This window comes from Erythranthe guttata, chromosome 4, assembly GCF_056151865.1.
Source record: "Erythranthe guttata isolate IM_541 chromosome 4, IM_541, whole genome shotgun sequence".
In the NCBI taxonomy this organism is placed as follows: Eukaryota; Viridiplantae; Streptophyta; class Magnoliopsida; order Lamiales; family Phrymaceae; genus Erythranthe; species Erythranthe guttata.
Genome location: NC_142536.1, coordinates 9,764,957 through 9,779,428, shown reverse-complemented (window position 1 = coordinate 9,779,428; position 14,472 = coordinate 9,764,957).

The following is a 14,472-nucleotide window of genomic DNA, read 5'->3' as shown; positions in this document are numbered from 1 at the left end:
ATAATTTATTAGACCAAATCGCCAAAATAATGGTATAAAATCAGTGGAAAATCTTCAAATCAAATCCGCAAGATCATGAGTTAACATTTTAATGTTATTTTACATTTATTAGAGTCTGAACTAAATTCCTCATTAATAGTAATTGCCAGAAGATTGTAGTCAAACACGGTAATGTCATTCTTTTTGCCTTTTATTTGTAATAGTAATAAATTGTATTAACAAACAATCATATAAATAATATCAAATGTTAATATAAAAGTCAAACACAATAAGAATAATTATCGAAATTATTTTTAGTCGATTAGTCAATTTTGGATAGGATAATATATATATGGTAGTTATGCAAATGGTAGAAAAATCCGATGAATTATGAAAAATCATATTAAAATTTTAACCAATCAAAATCAATTATGTAAATTTGAAGAAGATTTTGGAAAATCAAAATTTAGAAAAATCAAAATATACAAAATTTGAAATCCGAATATTTAAAAAGCATAATATATGTATATTACTATTCTGTATTTAAATATACTTAAATTGATCTGAATTTGGATTGATCTATTCTAATGAATAAGCATAAATAATTCTAATTTATTATTAATATAATATATTTCAAAAGACATATGTACACATATATATACATTGGTTTTTTTTTAGATACTAGGCAGGTGCACGTGCGTTGCACGTGTCTTGCTATTATTATTATTTTTTCCGCTAAACATCACGTCAAAAAATAGTTATGTCATTGTTTGATCAAACAAGACAAGAGTACTCCTGTTGTGTGTTTGGACTCTAAGGCATTCCGTCTTAGGTTGTGTTTGACAAAATTGAGCACTGAATATTGAATGTTGAATACAATTTTGAATAGTTCAACGAGTTTCAGAATATTGAGTACTATGTTGAACTATTATGATAACTAAAAATATTACGATAAAATACAATTTCTACCCTTTTACTATAGCCATTACATGCATTCAACCCCCTATACTACTGAAAACGTATCCACCATGTTAGTGATTAATTTGGGTGTCAATATTCACCATTTGTTCAGACCTCTAAGTTTCATAGTTAATTTGGTTTTTCTCTTTTTTATTAGCATAAAAGTTTATATGTAAACAATTAACAATATCGTTAAATATGAATGAAAATAATTAGATATTTTACAAAGTTAAACTGTAAATCGTAAATGTATATCATATTATTAAAACAATTCAAACATAGTTTATATAAACTAATAAGAAACAATATTGAGAAATAAAATGCATTATTTATCTCCATTGTCTCGATCCGCTCCCCTTCTCCAGCGTGTACCCACCAACCCTCCTGTGCAATTTCATTGATGTATCAATGGGCACTTCATATATACTTTCTCTTATCTCCGTTTCTTCTTCGATCTTCTTGTTCCTCATTTGCTTCGTACATGATATGTGCATTCTAGTCATATATGAAGACTTTAATATATATTTGGAAGATCGATGAACCCGACAATTACAATATGGAACTTAAAAAAATTCAAGAATACATACATAAAGACTAAATTATATAGATTGAATTTGGAAGGCCCTCAAAGCTCAAACCATTACCTAAGACCCTTGAGATTCTTACATTTAATTTATTTTTCGTAAAGTAAAAGAGTACAAGTTTTATAGCCGAGTATGTCAATATACAATTTAATTCTAAGAACTGCATTGAGATTGTTGGACTATTTGTTTTGTTGAATTCTAAATGCATCAATCCTATGAAGTTACCTATTATCATTATTGCATATGAGTTGATTATGTAACTGCCCTCGATTTTTTTTTATCACTTTTAGTGATTAATTAATAGGGGAAATATGCAATATCCCTCAAATGGAAATATTTTGAACTACATCAAATTGATTTTAAAGACTGTTTTCATAATCCGAAATTCAATTTGAATTAGTGAGACCCCCTGATCAAATGCGATAAGACTAAATTTCTCTATGTTTTCGTTTAAATTATGAGTATAGTCACATTGGAATCACTGTTACTGAAGAAATACAGACAGTTGATTGTGGCCAATATACTTACATATAGTCACATCGGAGCCACTAATACGATAGTCATATTCAATGATAGTTGATTTGGGCAAATATAGTCACATTCGACTATAGTCACATTTGACGTGGTAAACTTATCGGGAATATAGTCATATTCGACGTAGTAAACTTATCGGGAAAGAGGAAAAAAACCTATATTTTTTATGATTATTAAAAAAAATATAATAAAGAAATAAAATATAATAATAAAAATCCGAAAATACTATATGCAGTAGAAATAATGATAAATGTTAATTTATATGAGTGAGGGGTATTTTTGGTATAAAAAAACTAATAGAGTATTGCAAAGAATGAATTTAAGGTTGAGTGTAGTTTTATTTCTTAGCGGAAAGGGTTTATTGCCAAAGGCCCCTAATTAATAATTAATAATTAATAATTAATAATTAATTTAGATACGAAGTCTTAGTATTTTCTCGAACCTTCAAGACTTGTGAGTAATCAATTTTTATTTCCGATAACCGTTTTTGTCATGTTAGAAATAAACATATTAATAGGATTTAATGTCAATAAAGAATTTGATTAATTCTTTTTCTATGAATTCAACTAATGAACCAAATTATTCATTATCGCTTATTATTATTAGAGGATATATTAGTAAATAACTTAATTACCCTTATAATCCTATGTCTAGAGAGTATTTTGTAGGGTAATTTTGTCCATACAAAAAAGGGAAGAAATTTCCTATCTATTCATACTTTTGTAAGCAGTATAGATTAAAGATTTAAAAAATATCAATATAACAATTTATATTAAAAAATTTAATAAAATACATAAAACAAACCAAAATAATAAATTTGTTCCGATATTTGTTTATATAAAAAATAAAAAATTTAGATATTTAAGTATATAGACATTCGTGTATATATGTATTATATTACATCGATGATGCCATTTTTATATATCTACATGTGTACATATGTGTATGAGATTAAATATAAATAAATTGAAGTATATAGCAAATGTAATAGTACAATTAAGCAATTGAAAAATACACATAAGAAATTGAAGTGCCTACTAAGCGATTTGATAAAATGACATAAGCATTTGACACATGTCATTCATTGAGGCTATAGATTCTCTTTTTATATAATATATAGATTAGTTGCGTTAGGATTGATGTTCCCTAGTACATTTAGGTCAAACTCTTTAGAGAATATAGATGTAGGAATACCATCCAATCCATTCTCATTCCAAGAATTCTGATGACACCAATACGATTGTCTAAATCCTCTCGTTCCCGTTCCTTGAGAACCATATTAGACTATAAATGATAACCAATTTGTTGTTATTTCTCCTTTCCTTCTACCAAGAATTAGTTTGTGAAAAACCCCTAGTGTAGTTCAACAAGCCGTGTTAGCAAGGAATGCTATTAGTGGGGCAAGCTATAAACTAATTGACATCGTAAGATGTAGATTATGTTAAAGGGTGATCCTACTAAGTTGGCTAGTTTAACTGGGACTTAGTAGGAATCGACCCATTAACATCTCACATTAGTAGGGTAGACTTGACAAATAAAGACGATGATGTTCGTCATGTTACAGGGGTCATAGTCAAATGTGAGGGGAATAACTTCAGGATCACATAGAGATGTGATTGATATGATCTAGCTTCTAGGCTAATGTAGTTGGTTAGTTTAACTGGGACTACATTATTGTTAGTACAACTGAAAACCCATTAATGAAATAAGATTTCTCGTTTTTCCACTAGAGGGAAGTGAGAATCGATAAAGTTAATAGGAGAACATCAAAATCATAAAGTTCAATTTCTTTATTGTAAAATCATAAAGTTCAATTTCTTTATTGTAATCATTAATCTTTAAATTGTCTCTAGTTTTACTCGAACTTATAAGTATTGTTATAATATGAATTGGATTCTAATTAATTCTAAAACAAAAATCTTGTGAGACATTGAATGGAATTAAAATTCCAATCTCACAATGAGTCTTGGGCAGCAAGACCTACTACCATGTGTTTTTTTTTTATGATTTTGTTTAAGGTGTTGTCATTGATTGGGTCTTCTTTTATAAAAGGGAATTCAAGGATAATTCCTTCTTTAATTATTATCATTAATTGGTAGTTTGTCTTTTATGGGAACTAAATGTGATAAGGAATGAGTTGTCTTTTAAAAGATATACAATACCTTTTCTTACGTGAATTGTGATCTAATAGGTTTTTTATTGTTTATGCAGGAAACTCATATAACAAGTATAAAAGAAAATATTAGGTCGTAAAATTTGGCGTGCTTTTTTTTATCGAGAGAAAATTTATGAGAAAATATTTTTTTCCTCTCGTTTTTATTGCTCCATCGTGATACGTGATTTTCATAGAAAACATATCAGCTTCAATGCTTTGTGGTGAAGACACCAAGATTCAAGGATTATCACAAGTTTGCTTGTTCTATATAAAAAGATCGGTTCTTCAGAAGATGGGCTTAAACAGATCTCGGGAGGAGATCGATCCGCCGATTGAAGAGATTCAGCGTTGAAGGGAGTTCAACCGAGCGGAGAGGAGGCTGGCATAATCGGAGCCACTAGTTTTGAGTATTGCACAAAAACGTTGTCAATATAAAGAGGGAGTCTTTAATTTATTGTTTAAGTCCTAATATCGTGCTTGTAAAACTAAAATAATGAATATTCGTTTTCTTTGCAGATCCTCGTGGATGTAGGGTACAATTGTATCCAAACCAAATTAAATTTGTGTCTCGTTTATTTATGTTTTTACAAACTGTTTCACGAACTGTTGCAACACTTCACGCAACAGTAACGAAAAACTGAATCTGACACAAATAATTAATATTTGCACGAAAAAAATTCTAACAATTGGCATCAAGAGCATGTCACTAGATATACTTAGTGAGATTTTAAGAATTAATTAATTAATTTATTTTGTTACGTGCAGATATGCTTCATCGTGAATCAACGTCTACAGAACGGCCACCTCTCTTGGATGGGTCAAATTACTCTTACTGGAAATCGAAGATGAAGATATTCATCAAGTCCGTTGATGAACGAGCCTGTAGTGCTATCGTGATTGGTTGGATCCCGCCCATGGCTAAAGGAACAGATAGTATGCAGACGGTAAAACCAAAAGAAGCATGGACTAATGATGAGATATTACTTGTCAGTTACAACTCAAGGGCGATAAACTCAATTTCAGTGGCGTTGGTGACAATCAATTCAAATTGATATCATCGTGTGAATCAGCAAAAAGGGCATGGGAGATCCTACAAGTGACGTATGAAGGCACATTAACTGTTAAAACATCTAAGCTGTAGATGGTAGCTACAAGATTTGAGAGTCTTCATAGGGAGGAGGACGAGACGGTTGCTGCTTTTCACGCTAAACTGTGTGATATTTCAAATGAATCTTATGCACTAGGTGAACAATACTCGGAAACAAAGTTGGTAAGAAAGGCACTACGTTCATTACCAGAAAGATTCGCATACAGAGTTGCAACAATCGAAGAACTGACGGATATCAATACGCTAAAGCTGGATGAACTCATGGGTAAACTGCAAACCCCAAGAAATTAATTTTAGAGCAAATATTCGAGAAAAGAAAAAGGTGAAGAATGCGGCCTTCCAGAATGAAGCTTCCCATGGCATCTCACAAGGCCAAACATTTTACGAGTATGACATTGATGTTGAAGAATCCTTAGCAATTATGTCAAATAACCTGGAAAGGCTGCGTCAAAAATTTGAAAATCGAGTAAGTTCCTCTCAATCAGGTAAATCTGTTAACCCTAAAAAAATTTACAAGTTTTCTAATAATGGTTATTCTGATGATGCAAAGTCTAGGAGAATACAATGTCGAGAGTGTGGGGGTTTTGGACATATTCAGGCGGAGTGTGCGAACACATTGAAGAAAAATAGGATGTCACTCACCACTGTTTGGAGTGATAAACAGGACAGTGATGAGGAATAGTGCAGAAATACATGACGAATTCATTCCGTTGATGAGCATTGTGAAGGGAAGTTGATTGTGCTACTGCATATCTTTTTGTTTCATGTTTATTTGAAAAAAATTAACTATGAACTTTCCTAGGTTAATTTTTTTAAAGCTTATACAATTCGATGAACTGTTACAACAGATTATATTTGCAGATTAAATTTTGAATTTGCTAACCCTTGATCATGCAGGTACAATATGTTTTGGGGGAGTAAAAATTCTGACCAATCAATGACAAAGGTGGAGATTGTTAGAATCTGAATTGGATTCTAATTAATTCTAAAACAAAAATCGTGTGAGATATTGAATGGAATTAAAACTCTAATCTCACAATGAGTCTTGGACAGCAAGACTTACTACGGTGTGTTTTTTTTTCTGAGCTTTTTGAGGAAACCCCCTCATTACTTTTTTTAATGGAGAGAGGTCCAAAATATTTCAGTCCATTTGAGAAAATCCCACACTCATTTTGAGCCATTACGTTTTCCAACTTTGCCCCCGCCCGCCACATCATCACTGGGTCACGCGCTCAGCGAATTTTTTTATTTTTTATTTTTCCGTTTTTCCCCCTTCTTTTCTATATCAGTTTCCTTAATCGACTATGAAGCATAGTCGATTAGCCTTAATCGACTATGCTTCATAGTCGATTAAGGAAAATCTTTAATTTTTAATTTTTAAATTTTTTTTTTCTATATCAAGTATATTAATCGACTATGATGAAGCATAGCCGGTTAAGAATCTGCTACTAAACATAACAAATCACAATTGCGAAAAAATGTAAAATCATCTATATTTTACAAAAAATAAAAAATATACAAACATTATAATTGATCTATACACTTGGAATCAATAAACAAAAAATCCAAAATAAAAATAAAAAATGGAGTCGATCAACCTTAATCGACTGCCAGAACATAGTCGATTAGCTTAATCGACTAATGGTCATGTACATAGTCGATTAAGGTTTCAGCCCACGCGGAATTCTCTATACGCGCCGTCCTCCGTCAGATCCACAAAAAACTCAAAATCAGCCTCTCCATCGTCACCACACTGCCGGACTTGGTAGGAGTTTTCTTTTCCCCTTGGATGAAAACTTAAATGCGATAATTACAATAAGGAAGAGAGAAAGGAGAGCATATATCCAGATTTGTTCATGAATTACCTGTTCTTAGTGAAGAACTCCTTGGCGGTGGCGGCAGTGGAGGGGATGTCGAGCGTGTACGACTTGTTGGCGTCATGTGCAGGAGCGGCGGTGGTGTCGGCAACTGTGATTGTGAGGGTTTTGAGCGGCAAAGACGAAGTGAGGTTGAGTGGTGGAACGACGAGGGGACGGTGGTGGTCGGTGAGGATATGGCGGCGGTAGACGGTGGGGGAGAGGCAGTGGTGGTGGTGAGGAAAAATGAGAGAGAAATTAGGGTTTCAAAATAGTATATTGACAATTAAGGGTAGATTTAGAATTATAAAAATAATACTTGGCGGAATAGTAACCAAGGGGGTTTTCTCTAATTATTTTTGGAAGGGGGATTTTGCTTAACTACATTTCCTAGATGAGTGGGGTCTTGCTAATAATCCCTTTGGGGCTCTTTCAGGAAACCCCCTCATTACTTTTTTTTAATGGAGAGAGGTCCAAAATATTTCAGTCCAATTGAGGAAAGCCCACACTCATTTTGAGTCATTATGTTTTCCAACTTTGCCCCCGCCCGCCACATCATCACTGGGTCACGCGCTCAACGAATTTTTTTATTTTTTATTTTTCCGTTTTTCCCCTTCTTTTCTATATCAGTTTCCTTGATCGACTATGAAGCATAGTCGATTAGCCTTAATCGCCTATGATTTATAGTCGATTAAGCAAAATCTTTAATTTTTAATTTTTTTTTAATTTTTTTTTCTATATCAGGTATATTAATCGAAGCATAGTCGATTAAGAATCTGCTACTAAACATAACAAATCACAATTGCGAAAAAAATGTAAAATCAACTATATTTTACAAAAAAAAAATATACAAACATTATAGTTGATCTATACACTTGGAATCAATAAACAAAAAATCCAAAATAAAAAAAAAATGGAGTCGATCAACCTTAATCGACTGCCAGAATATAGTCGATTACCTTAATCGACTAATGAGCATGTCTCCTTCAGATCCACAAAATAACTCAAAATCAGCCTCCCCATCGTCACCTCACCGCCGGACTTGGTAGGAGTTTTCTTTTCCCCTTGGCTGAAAATTTAAATGCGATAATTACAATAAGGAAGAGAAAAAGGAGAGCATATATCCAGATTTGTTTATGAATTACATGTTCTTAGTGAAGAACTCCTTTGCGGCAGCGGCAGAGCAGAGCACCTCCCGCAGGCCATCACCGACGACTTCAAGCACACCAGCTGCGAGAACGTCTCATGTCCCCGCATAGTTACCCATGGGGTTTCTGCGGTCAGAACGGGGTTGGCGGCAGTGGAGGGGATGTCGAGCGTGTACGACTTGTTGGCATCATGTGCAGGTGCGGCAGTGGTATCGGCGACTGTGATTGTGAGGATTTTGAGCGGCGAAGACGAAGTGAGGTTGAGTGGTGGAACGACGAAGGGACAGTGGTGGTCGGTAAGGATCTGGCGACGGTAGCGGTGGACGGCGGGGGAGAGGCAGTGGTGGTGGTGAGGAAAAATGAGAGAGAAATTAGGGTTTCAAAATAGTATATTGACAATTAAGGGTAGATTTGAAATTATAAAAATAATACTTGGTGGAATACTAATTAAGGGGTTTTCTCTAATTATTTTTGGAAGGTGGATTTTGCTTAACTACATTTCCTAGATGGGGGACCTTGCTAATAATCCCTTTTTTTTTAATAATTTTGTTTAAGGTGTTGTCATTAATTGCATCTCCTATTATACAAGGGAATTCAAGGATAATTCCTTCTTTAATTATTGTCATTAATTGGTAGTTTGTCTTTTATGGGAACTAAATGTGTTAAGGAATGAGTTGTCTTTTAAAAGATATACAATTCAATTTCTTATTTAGTTCTCATAGAAGACAAACTACCGATTAATGATCATAATTAAAGAAAGAATTATCCTTGAATTCCGTTGTATAATAGGAGACCCAATTAATGACAACACCTTAAACAAAAGGGTTTATTAGGGATAACCCACTTGTTGAGATTTTGTAATGAGGTAGATCCATTTGATTTTTCCCTTTTTGAGATACACCTAATTATACCAACTTGGCACAATATATTATTTAATTTCCCTATAATACCCCTATTTTATTTTTGGACGGCAGTTTTTTTTCTTATCGACGTGATATGGGATTGCCGATACGTTGCCTATAATCATGGATTAAAATTATGTGAGTATATCGGTTGTTTCATCGTGTTCATCATTATCAAATCGTGTACAATCGGGCTACGAAGAATTTTTCACCGGCGTCTTAGTATTTTCGGATCTGAGCGTTTTCATCGTTTTCATCATTACGTGGGTGTGAACAGTTTTTGTTCGTTTATTTTTTCGCTGTCATGTGCAAGTGTTGTTGTGTTATGGTGGTTAGCCATTATAAGGTTTGCGTTGATATGTTGATTCAATTGATATTAAAGTAGATCGTTTTTTTAAAAAATTACGTCGTCACATATACATCGTTATTTTTGTATGATGATGTATGTCTTGGAGGGGGATTCACGTATTTGCAAGGGTAGGGTTCACGTAGTCTGACCAGAGTTATTTTATATGAGTGTCGTAGTTGGTTTACGCAGTAATCAAAATAAATGTTTGGTGTGGTCGAGTCCATGAAGTTGACCCGGATTAATAGTTGTTTTGTTTGTTTACAACAGTCGATTTTAATGTATTCGGTAGTACATTGAAATATATTTCGTAGTCTATTTTAATTGATTATTTGGATTATGCTTTTTTTAAGTTCATTTGACGATGTTAATTTCTTGTCATTGAAATGTATTTGGCAGTCTATTTAATCAATTTTTCGTATTGTGCAACACTTTCGACACACCAAAAAATAAACATGTGATGAATAGCATATTACTGCAATCGATGAGATAATCTCATCACAATTATGATTTTACATTAGTATACATAAAAATTTCATATAACAGACAACTGTATTTTTCAACCACATAGTATATTAATGATTTCAATATAGTACATTAATCTGCTATGATATTATATTACGGTTATAGTAGTAGTATGAAATTGTGTTACAAACAATATACCATTGAAATGACAAGAACATTGAGAACAAAACCAACGTAAAGTAATTCCAACATAACCAATAAAATACTTAAAACACATCATAACACAATCAAACCAATATGTCGAGTTAAAAAACTCTAGTACATTAATAATCTCATAATAGTATAATAAAAAGATAATGGTAGTATCATACGGTATTCATAATAGTATACTAATATATTACAATGGTTTAACACTTAACTGAAGTTACCGAGCCATTACATCGTAAACACGACATTAATTAAACATATCAAATCTTAGGGGGGTTTGGAAAATAACAACCATCGGAATCAATTGAATTCATTGAGTTTATGTCCTCGTCGCTATCATCTGGAATGCAATCGACTTCTTCGTCCGACAACTACACAACGCCTGCATTCAATCCTCACGTACAGTGGCATCAACAGCTCCAACTAGTTCACCCCCACCCCCTGTTCCAGCATCATCAGAAACAACAAATTCATTATTATTACGAACTTGGGGCGACCCGTTATTCTCGACATACAAACAAAACCAACACATGTTGAAGCCTATTCATTCATAATAAATCATCATGTGCCTCGAACTACGATAATTGATTAAATAGACTACCAAATACATTTCAATGTACTACATAATACATTAAAATCGACTGCTGTAAACAAACAAAACCACTATCAATCAGTTTCAACTTCATCAATTCGACCACACCAAATTTTTATTTCGATTACTGCGTCAACCAACTACGATACTCATATAAAACAACTCTGGTCAGAATACGTGAACCCTCCTCTTGCGACTACGTGAATCCTCCTCCAAGACAAACATCATCAGTCAATAACGATGTACATATCACGACGTAAATTTTTTTAAAAACGATCTACATTAATACCAATACAAGATGACTACCACGTTGCAGTTAAACAAAAAAATTGACATGGTTTACCACTTCTGGTGGATGTCCTGCCCATCGATCGTTGCAACACCACAGATTTAGGGCTCGATTTCGGTAGGCGATTTAGAAAATATCTGCAATTAAACCAACATCACAGTTTAGTAAGCAAAAACAGATCAATATATCGATGGGTGATGGCGTTTCAACAAGCGGCGAAGACGTACCACTGTCAGAGAGGTCGGAGTGCAGAAACGTCGATCCACCGTGTAGCGTGCTATCTTTCCCGGCGTATAATTTTTCTAGTTTTTTTTGGGAGGTTGTAGAATTGGGTAGTGGGTTTTGTGGGGATAGTGTTTTAACGGGAAAATAGGGAGGGATTTGATATAATGTCAAAAGGTAAAGTAGCGTGATTTTTGGGATTTGATTGAGGGTACTGATGGAATTTAGAAAAATATGGGTTTTTATCAAAATGACAAATTTGAGTTTGAATCTACCCCTATTTTTTGTAAGACTAGGGGGGTTATATCTAATTACCCTAAACAAAATTATAAAAAAAAGAACACACGGTAGTAAGTCTTGCTGCCCAAGACTCATTGTAAGATTGAAATTTTAATTCCATTCAACATCTCCTACGATTTTTGTTTTAGAATTAATTAGAATCCAATTCAGATTCTATCTCCCCCTTTGTCATTGATTGGTCAGAATATTTACTCCCCTAAATATATTGTACCTGCATGAACAAGGGTTAGCAAATTCAAAATAACATCTGCAAATATAAATTGTTGCAACAGTTCATCGAACTGTATAAGTTCTTAACAAAATTAACCTATGAAAGCAGATAGTTAATTTTTTACAAATAAACAGGAAACAAAAAGATATGCAGTAGCACAATCAATCTAAGAATCCCTTAGTGTCTATTCTCGACCAAAAGCAAATTCAACGACAATAGCTATCTCGATTATTACGAATTACTAATCTGAGATGCTAAATTAATCACGACCAAAGTCTGCGTGTAGTACGATTATAATGTTTTAGATCGAATTACTGTATTCCTACGCATTTAAATCTGGAACACAACATTAAGCATAAATCTCAATAATAGTTACCTAAGAGATTAACTATATTCCTATGTTAAAACAACAAAGGTTCTTTTACTGTAGTTCTAAGTGCTAAATCGATCTCCCGATTCATGCATTCAATAATAACAAGAAAGCACATAAAGTGGCCATTTTCATGCACTTAATAAAACGAGTAAAAGAAGTAATCCGAAATTAATACTCGCATAAAATCATAAAATTGAGTTTACGAATCACACATAGGGTTGGAATAAAATCCTAGATATAAAAACTTAGCTACTCATAGTCATTCTAAAAATCAAATAAACAAGGTTCATAAAGAATGTAAGAAGGACTATGCTTGAATCTTCGACTATCTTCGTCTTCGCTCTAAGATTACATAAAGGACCCTATTTCCATGCTTGGTGTTTCCTTTAGATAGTGGTCAAAACTTGGCATGGAAAGCAAGGATTCCTTGTGCAGATGAACATTCCTTACTGCGCCTTTTCGCCTATTCCAACGGCTGTCCGAAATATAGTGTAAAAATCCGGACAACCATCTCGCTTCCAGAGATTTTCTTCTTCTTCTTCTTAACATCGGACGACCATTTGGATGTTAAGGGCTTTCCTCGGACAACCGTCCGAGTTCTTGCTCGCAAGTTAACTTTGACTTTTCCATTCTAGTCCAGTTTTTCTCCGTTTTTTTACCGTTTTGACACGCAATTCATCCTATATTCTTCACTTTGTACCTAAAACACAATAAATCAAGACTTTGAACACGAAATATCAATAATTTCATGAAAGTTAGGCATAAAGAAGTATAATTAAGTGTAAAATATACACTTAACGACAATATATGCTATCCTCCTAGCCTAACCCTAGACACTTAACGATCTTGTTTCAAACCTGCTCCCATTTCGTGTCTAGAGGTAGATAAATAGACATATCTCATTGCACTAATCGAAGGAGTTCATAGTGACTACGGGGGTCGAAGACCAAGAATTAAGTTATTTATACCAGGCATTCATGTTATGGCTAGTCCAATCTCCTGGTCCTTGCGGAAAGGAAAAAAGAATTTCACGCTCTTCCTTTCGGAAATGGAGGATTAGGGAAATCCTATTAATTGCAACTTTCTCCAAACTTCCGGGGAAAAGGACATGTCATATATATATATATATATATATATATATATATATATATATATATATATATATATATATATATATATATATATATATATATATATATATATATATATATATATATATATATATATATATATATCAGTGTTCTAAAAATCGACCGAGGTGGCCGATTAATCGTTCTCCGAGGCGAAGGCGGTCCTAAACATTTACGATTTTAGTGTAAAGGTTTGAAAAATTGATTTTTTGCCTGTGAGGCGGTCAAACCTTTAAGGCGGGTGAAACTAGGTGGCAAAAATCGATGAAAAATCGGTTTATATATATATATATATATATATATATATATAATTCAAAATAAAAGTTGGGATTTTAATAAAACAAATATGAGTATATGTTTTATTTTGTTTATGTGAACTGTTATTGTTAAAGAACTAATGATGTATGCCATGAATGTTCAAGAATAAATGTAAATTCAAAAAAATTGCCTTTTATTTATATTTTATAAGAATATTTATGTATTATGATCTTATTATTGTTAAACTTTTATTATGTTATTAGGATATATACATGATGGAGATATAACTGTGTTTAAGTATCTTTTTATATAAGTTTTGAGTATTTAGAAATATATTATATCAAATTATAAAAACCGATTTATTTTCGATTTATCACCGATTAATCACCGCTGCACCGATTAATCGTGAGTCAGTCCCTGATCACCTCCGACCGGATTACCGCTTTTTACAACCTTGATTTATATTAATAAAACTAAAAACCCTAATTAAACTAAGAAAATACTAAAAATTACCAAAAACAGCAAAAATGAGTTAAAGCCTGATACTAGTACATCTCGTAATTTTTGGAACAACCCACTTTACGGAATCCTAATACAATTTTTCTATGATTTGATATTAATTTTCTAAAACTTGCCTAAAATAGCAAAAACAAACTTTTAGGAGTCTAAACGACGTTGGATTGCTGAAATTTAACGCGATTCATGAGCTTTGTTGACGAGTTCTGTTCCTTGCACCGTTTCACTTGAGATAGAGTTCGTTTCGTACTCAAATACAATTGAGTTAGTAGAAAACCCTTATTTTTCCATAATTTCTTTCGATATTTTCACTAATGCCCATTAATAACTCTTCTCC